Here is an 8,822-nt window from a genome sequence, read left to right as displayed (position 1 = left end):
CACAAGGTTATCACAATCAATTATACAGCTACTGATAAACAGTTTATTACAGTTAAGCTTAATAAACAAAGCTGTATATCCTAGGAGCAATATAAAAACCTTTAAAGCCAATTTAATGAGCCAACTTATATTAAAGAAAATTTTAAAAAACCCTCTGAGATTAAATATCATATGAATTTGATCCAATATCACATGCACAACTCAAAATGAAAGAGGAAGATGATGTTAAGCTGTCTGAATAATTAATCTTTTAAATATTTTTTCTCTTTTAATTCAGAAATCAGTAGGATTCAATCAGAAAATGTCAATCATCTCTAAACAAGGGAAGAGTTGCCTAATTAGGTTGATTTTTTTCCTCTCCTTTACAACTATTTACTTTGTCATCAGTCTTCCCTGGTCTCTGCAGGAAGGATGGACAGTCCTGAGTCATTGCTCCTTTGTTCACCACCACAACCCTTTTCACTTGACAGCGGCACCTCTCCCACCTCTCTTCATTTAAAAGATCAGAGTGAAATCAAGTGGGAAAACAAGCTGAAGGGAAAAAAATGAAATGGCCTATTACAAATGGCCACATTCACTTGTGTACTCTTTCTATACTCTGCTATTTGAGAAGTCTGGACAGACCAGTCTTTTTTGGCTCAAACAAAGATCTCATCCTTGCTGAATGCTCTTTTTCGGCCTGGAGGTGGGTCTACCTCGGCCTGGAGGTGGGTCTACCTCCTGTCAGTAGAAACTACAGCCATACTAATGAATAAAATGACCCAGGGCTCAGCCTGTGGCTCAAAGGACAAATAGTTTGTCATGGTGCATGTCCATAGAGATAAGTCTACTCCAGTCCCCCTATGCAAGATGGCCTCCCTCATAGTGCCTCTTGGGAACAGTACCCGAGCCCATACCATCCCTGAACTGAGCCTAGATATGACAGAGTGCTAACTAGCATGAGCTAAAACTATGTCCAGAGACAATATTAGCAATTATTAACCAGCAGTTTGGAGATGAACAGGATGGACGCAGAAACAAGACAAATCCATGCCCTGTCCTTGTTTAAGTTAGAGTAGACACAGAGTGACTAAAATTGCCATCCTACTTCATGAGATATATTTCAAATGTATAGATGAAGCAAATGAGCAAAGTTTTTGTGAGCATTTGCATATCTGTTGTGCATGGTCTTAACTATTTTTTAGTTATAGATAATTCTCAAGCACTGCAGTCAGAAAAAAAATTCCTACAGTCACATGAAAAACACGATTTTAACTGGCAATCATAGAACAGAATTAAAGCTAACAATGCAAGACAAGGAGAAAAAGCTCCTATACTTTTAAGCTGTTTACTGAAATACAGTGGTATAAGCAATTCCTTTCTTTTCTGCAGTGAGATCCCCCAAAACAGTGAGCTGGGTCTGATGAAAATTAGATCAGCTACTATGTGAGGGTCTCACATTACATTCACCAGAGAAATGCAGTAAGCTTTCTTGGTCTACATCTTTTTAACATGTCTGTGAATGGGAGGCTTCACAGTGACCGCAGGGTTCAGAGTCCAGATTACATATCCTGAAGCAACTGGGGAATATCGCATTCTGTATAAAACATTTTTCAGCTAATACAGCAAGCAATGATACTTTCAAAAGCTTTTTAATGGACTTAAAAGTGTAAGTCCCTTTTCCAGCCAGGACCCTGGTCTCTATAGGGTACAGTCATCAAAAAGCTGAGCACCATGACCCCAATGGTTTACATATCTCACCATCCCCATGAGCGCTCAGCAAGAGTGAAGTTGCTGTCTCCGGGGTACAGAAGCTGAATGCAGAACCGACTAAGCTAATGAACAGATACTGCTAAAGCAGTTTTGGAAGATCTGCCAGAGAAGAAGGCCCCATGTAGCTGGAATTCATGCCACAAATTCCTTTGTGAACTAAAACTTTTGCAGTCTTAGGCACAAAATGCAGTATTGGCAGCAAAAGGTAATAGTGTCATCATTGCCTTTTACCTAAAAAGCTGAGTGTTAGAGACCAAGATGCGGTAACCTGGGGTTCAGAGCAGCTTGAGGGGATTACAGCCCACATCTCCCACATGAGTTCTTCAGCCATTAAGGTAATGACCCTCATAATCATATTTTCTCTCCTACACAAAGATTTAAGTATGCTACTGAAAGAAGAACAATTCTGTCAGACAAAATTTTCCCAAAATATCCTTCAGAACCAAACGCCACCTTGTAATACCTAGTCAAGGCATATATGGCTGAGAATGACAGGTTGTATGCCATGTACCTGGGAAAGCAGAGAAGACGAGGAAGAGCTGCAGGAATAGTCCATGGGTGGAAGATGACAGTGGGTGCCCAGGCTCCCATAGGAAGAAGTAGGCTGGGCTGGACGCTCAGCTAGGTCCAGGAAGATCTGGCAGTGTCTGCTTCAGTTCTTGAGTCATGTGCTACCACAGAGACAATTCTGGATGTGCAGTAGCTCATGTGATACGGTCAGGTGATTTGACCTCCAAACAGGAGCCCAACTTAAACTGCTCATGAGCAAATAGGGACAAATGAAAAAATAAAAGTGTGAATCTTCCACAGTTTAAGTGACTGGAAACAGAACCTTCACAACCGCTGGGGTGGAGAAAACATCTTCATTCCTGTGTTTTTCATGTGGTCTAATCCAGCAGCAATCTGAGCCAGCTGATTATCCTGCCCACCCTTTGCTCCCACCCTTTTTACTACACTGACTTGAGCATTTGATCAGCATTGCACTGAGCCCAGTCAGCATGCTAAGGAAAAAACTGCCTTTTTTCACATCCATTTTCTGTTGGATTTGCATACTGAAATGACTCAGCACAGAGAGGGCCAAACAAACTCTGAAAAGGAGAGGTTGGGACTCTGGTAAAGGGTGGGACCTTGGCACCCAATAGTTAAGTCAGGTTATGCTTACACACCAGCCTGTTGAACCAGCCAAGGAAACAGGTAGGGATTGCCTGGGCTTTGCTGTAAGCATAAGGTGTCTAGCTACTCAGCAAGTGTAGCCAGTTCTAGAGCTCTCAAGGGGAGGTATTTAAGCACTTTTAGGGAACTTCACTGGAAGAAATTAGACTTTAGGCAACTTGAGGACTCAATGATGCCTCAGTTAACATTTTTCTGAATTTACATTTGGATGTTTTAGTAGCAGTTAAACAGCATTTGGTTTCCTAGAGCAGTTTGAGATTTCTAACTCCTGGTATCAAAGCTACTTTTGAAAATGTGATGAAGTCCCTAATTTGCCTAGGTATCTTTGAGAATTTTAGCCATTATATTTCCAAACCATTCAAGGATAATCATAAATGCTGTAATAACTTCTGTGTTTTAGAAGTGACTCCTGACTCCAAGTGCAGTGTAGTACTAAGTACTATATTATGTAGTACTCAGCTAGAGCTTTCTTGGAAGACTGACTATCATTATGATTGTCACAGGTTGCAGCAGGGGAGGTTTAGGGTGGATATTAGGAAAAATTTCTTCACTGAAAGGGTAGTCAGGCACTGGACGAGGCTGCCCAGGGAAGTGGTTGAGTCCCCATCCCTGGAGGTATTTAAAAGACATGTAGACGTGGTGCTTAGGGACATGGTTTAGTGGTGAACTTGGCAGTGCTAGGTTAACAGTTAGACTCAATGATCTTAAAGGTTTTCTCCAACCTAAATGATTCTATGATTCTAGACTTTTCAATTGCCAGTACAACCCATGGGTCTAAAATCTGGGCTTTTTGCATCTTTCCATTATTTGCCATTGAGATATATGCTGGTTGTTGGACAAATTCCAGATCCAGGTTTCCTTTCTGTGTGCACAGCACTGTCATAGTGTGCTGTGACATGCGAAAGCTTCATTTTTCACTGCTGCAGTGAGATGAGAGTGCCAAATCTCCAGGTGATATCAGTCATATATAATAAAGCTGCTCCAAAATGCACCAGCTGCAGATCTAGCCCAAGGACCAAAGCTTTGAGTCTTATGCACTGCATCTCAAAGCAATGTAATATATGGTAGTAACAAAATAAAACCCAAGCACTATTATTTTCATGCAAAGACAGTGCTGCCTTTTGACAATATGAATTGGAACTGAAACATGTGGACAGAACGCCTGTGCTCAATAATCCCAAAATAAGAGCAGAACTTGTCTGAAGGAGGACAGGAGAGCCCTAAACCATGCGCTACATGTGCAGTCCTTCAGGGAGAAGTCTTGCACTCTTGAATACACTGTGCTGCACACACTGTCTGGGAGGAGCCACAAATCAGCCAAGCACAGATGTGTCATCCAGAGAGACCTGGCTTTTTCCATCTGATTTTTACCTCTCTTCCAGGGAATTCAGAAAGCGGAAAGCAAAATGTAGAGCTTCGGACCATCACATTGTGTTCTGGCCTTTCTGGTGATATGCTGAGTCCATAAACCAATTTGTTGCACTCAGCAGCACATTGCTTATTTGAAATAGATCGAGTGAAAAAAGGGCTAACATGCTTTTCAAAGGCCAATCTTTATCCCAACAGGAGACATTTTCTTTATTTATACATGCAAATAAAGCACGAGAACAATAGACATCACATTGAAAGACACACTGATATGCAAATAATGAGAACATATACTAACGAATAGATATCTAAAACCATTTTGCAACAACAGCATGTGAAGAGGAAAATGAAAGACGGCAGAGCAAATGGTGATTCTGGGAAGGGTAAAATCAGTGAAGGGAGAATGATCATGATTTAGAACTTGTACCAAGTCTCATGGCTTAAAGTAACATAAATACAGAAATAGGCTTTCATAAATATTCTGTGGTATTTTATAGCACACTGATCTAAAAGAACAGATGGTACTGCAGCGAAATGGACATCTGCATTGCCAGTCTGTGTATAATAAGAGATGATGTTGCGTTTCCTCAACTTCATCCTCTCTTGAACTTTGTACTGCCCAAAACCCACCTGTTTTGCCTTACCTTTTCTCTCTACAGAGCTTAGCTTGAAGACCAATTTGAAGGAAATGGGAGGTGGATTTGTGGATCAGGTCATGGAGAACAGTGATTACAAAAGGTACAGAGATATTCATATGAAAAGCAGGCACAAGGAACAAGGTTGCCTGCAAGGTTAGCATCTTAACAGCTAGCATGAGGAGAGATGTGCTAAGAAACAAGAAGAGACTGGTCAGACAAGTAACTGTTCAAACAAGCCTTAGTATGGAAGGTGACAATTTTTGATCACCAGTTCAACAAGAAAATGACCTATGGTGTGCTAGTGCAACAGATGGAGGTGCAGATTGGAGACCTTGATGGTGGTGGTGGGGTTGCACTTCAAGTGCTTAGATATTGAGGGGATATGCATGAAAGAATCCCTAATGTAGATGTATTGAATACACATTACGGCTCACCAGCATAAACAGGGTTAGAGGCTGGAAAGTTAAGAAAAAAATTATGACAAAAATGTTTCTCAGGGCATCTATGTTCTCCCTTAAGGGCTTTTGGTCCCTCAGGATGTTCTGAGTGTACCATTTGTTGTGCAGGAGATGAAACAAATATGTATAGCTAGAAATCAAAACAAGAACTAAACCCATTTGGGGATATCACCTCACCAGTATTTTAATTGAATGCAGAGTCTTCTTGCTCCAGGCTATTTTAAGATAGTTCTTCTCTTTCTCATGACCTTTCAGATGATGTGTATGGTTACATCTACCTTTTTTTGGTCTGAAAATAAATGGAGGAATGGTAACAGTGAATGTTCTGATCCAGCAAGTTCACCATGATTTCGGAGATATGCTTCCAAAGTGAAAAATTGTAGATGGCACTGAATGTGCATAAACCTCAAACCCTTCAGTTTCTAGTGACACTCAATAAATATCCTAATGAGCTATACAGTAAAGAATATTACTATAACTACCTGTACTTCTCTCTGGCTTATTCACTCATAGGTCAATGTCATTAGGTAAATAAAGATCAACACAACTGCAAAGTATATTTAGGCATTTATTTCAGTTCTCTACTGCCTTGCACCTTGCATTAGCATGTACACCTCTGTAAAGAGTGCTGCAATGCAATGAGTCATCCCAATATGTCACTAGTTAGAGAAAATTCCTCTCAGTTCCAGTGAGCCATCAGCTCTGAACATTATGTTTCTCTGACTTTTTTACAATATGTAGAAATTTGGTAATAACTAAAGGAGATTTTAGGATGGAACAAACTATAACCTTGATTTCGAGTGAGCACATTAAAATAAAAATTGGAAAAAGAAGATTCCAGATGAGTAACAGGTATAATTTTCTAATGAGGAAATATATCAGATGGTGCATATATGCAAATAACATAACTGCACGTAATGACCACTGATGTATCTGAGTCCCTCATTATTATTAAGGTATTTATCCTCTTATTTATCCTCTGTGATATTGATAAATGCATTTATTACTGTATTATAAATGAGAACTGAATAAGGTGAACATACCTTTGAAAATTTTGGCCTGTCACAAAAAGAAGTGTATGGTAGATTAGAATTAGGAAACAAACCAACAACACCTAAGGCCAAAAATAGCACTGTTTCCGCTCTGCCCAACAGATTTGCATACAAAAATGTCTCACAAAACCTAATTCATTTCACTTGTCCTTTATAAATGCATCACAAATACACATAGATATGGAATATTCGTTTTCCAAAGCTTCATAGTGAATCAGTGGCAGAAGCAGGGAAACAATCCAGAACTTTTGAGCCCTTCTCTTTCTCTCATGCAAATAAAGCACACAACTGCCTTTTTATGCCCCTGAAACTGTACCTTAAATTTTAATAATTTATATGAAATGAACTGGATATGTGACTTCAAACATCAATCCACAGCCTTTCCAAAATTAATTGACTAAATAGGTTTGATAGTCAGCTGCCCATCACTCCTGTTTTTGCTTTACTGTCCAGGCAAAAATGGGAAGAAAGGATCCATCTGTACTAGAGCATAGCCGAGAGTTAAAGTAGATACGATATGAAAATTATACAAATGAAGGGACTCCTCTGGGAAAAGAGCTCCAACCATTTTTATTGATTTGAAGATCTACATCTTTGTGCATAACAAAGCAAAGGTTAAATAAGGTTAAAACTTTACTAGCTGGACTGTATTTATACTGTAATTTATACTCTTGAAAATATCTACCATACAATCCTGACCTTGGAAGAGGTTGAGAAGACAAGTGCTGTCAGTGGCTCTTACTCATACAAAACTGAACCAGCATAAAAATGTCTGTGGAACATTTTCTATTTTCATTTCATTCTCTCAGCATTTTCATTGGAAATGTGTGTATTTCAATATCAGGCTGCCAAAGTTAAGGAATTCTCAGTTCTGCACAGATAATTGTACTGCTCAGGATCTAGCATGGTTAACCACTTTACTGCATCTTTGGAGCAATGTATGAAGCAGGGGAGCAGTCACCTCTTTGCAAAATTAGGACCCTCAGAGATGCAATGAACCAAAGATAAAAAAGCTCAGAAGCACTCCTGACAGGACATTAGTCAGAAGATGGTGCTATTATAACAGAACTTCTAAGGCAACTGGAGCTCTACATGAAACCAAAGCACACAAGACAGGCCTAAGAGAAAGTAAACCCCAAATGTTAATTTGAAAGTTGATTTCAATGTGAGTTGATGCTCAGCATCTCATTTAATACACCCTACAGAAATGTACTCACTGAAAGACCATTTGATTCCACACCTTGGCTTGCTTGCATTGTTCACCTCAAAGGGGAAATGCACAGAAAAACATACACTTTAAATTGCCATTCACAAACTTTTGCAAACTCATTTGGATCTTACCAGCTCACTTCAGAGACCCTCGAATGATCAACAACATTTTTATGTATTTCTGCACCATATAGTGAACTTCCATGTCAAGTATATGGGTTCTGACTGAATTGCTGCTGGTATTGCAAACAAACAACCTGGAAATATGCAGTAATACAATTGCTCTGCTTCTGGAGCAGGATTAGCTCAAGTATCTACATAGAACTGCTGTTCTGTGTCACATAGAATTAGCCTTAGAAACACTTCCTTTTTTCTTTCTAAGGGAAAGAATGGAGGTTGCCCAACTTTTCATAAACAGAATACTAAATTTTCTGCAATGTAAAAAGATTAAAGTGTGACTGTGAAGGAGAAAAAGCTGATATTAGTGGGAAAATGAGCAAACAAGAATATAATTACCAAAACATCTGCTTGCATGTAAATGAGTGCGGTAATTACCCACATAGCAAATCGGTGATTAGAAATGCATGAAATTAGAGTAGTCCACAGGAAAGCTAATTGCAGTAATTGATATGATGAGTGAGATGGATTCTGCAGGCTTTGGGCAATCGTGGAAACTAGATTATAGAGAAAAAGGCAGAACCATTAAGCAGAAAACACCACAGATGGGTGTTACTGTCTGACAGAGCTCTATTCCTTGGTAGAAAAACCATAGTGTCATTTGTAATACCTAGAATATAAAGAATGTACATTTGCATAATGAAAATCCAGCTGAGAACAGGTGTCCTCATCATGATCCAGGTATATTAGTGGAAGAGGTTACCATTCCCGGCTACACTTCAGTACCCTTCTGAAGGATGTTATTGAATTGACTAAACTTCTAGTGGAGCAATCTGTTTTAAAAAAATGCAAAAATCACATTTGTAAGCTGAAACAGCTCGATTAGCCTGACATTGCTTGAATGCTCAAGCAGACTGCTCTCCTGGAAGGCTGATGGGCCGTAGTGCTTGGAGTCAGGGCAGTGCCTTGTAACTCATGACAGAAAGAAGAGGGATATAATAGCTGTGTATTACATTTAGTTACGTAATTGAAAAAATGTAAATACATATGTGTCA

This window comes from Nipponia nippon, unplaced genomic scaffold (assembly GCF_047370975.1).
Source record: "Nipponia nippon isolate SJK-2023a ecotype South Korea unplaced genomic scaffold, ASM4737097v1 scaffold_4, whole genome shotgun sequence".
Lineage (NCBI taxonomy): Eukaryota > Metazoa > Chordata > Aves > Pelecaniformes > Threskiornithidae > Nipponia > Nipponia nippon.
This window is presented reverse-complemented; position numbering follows the sequence as displayed.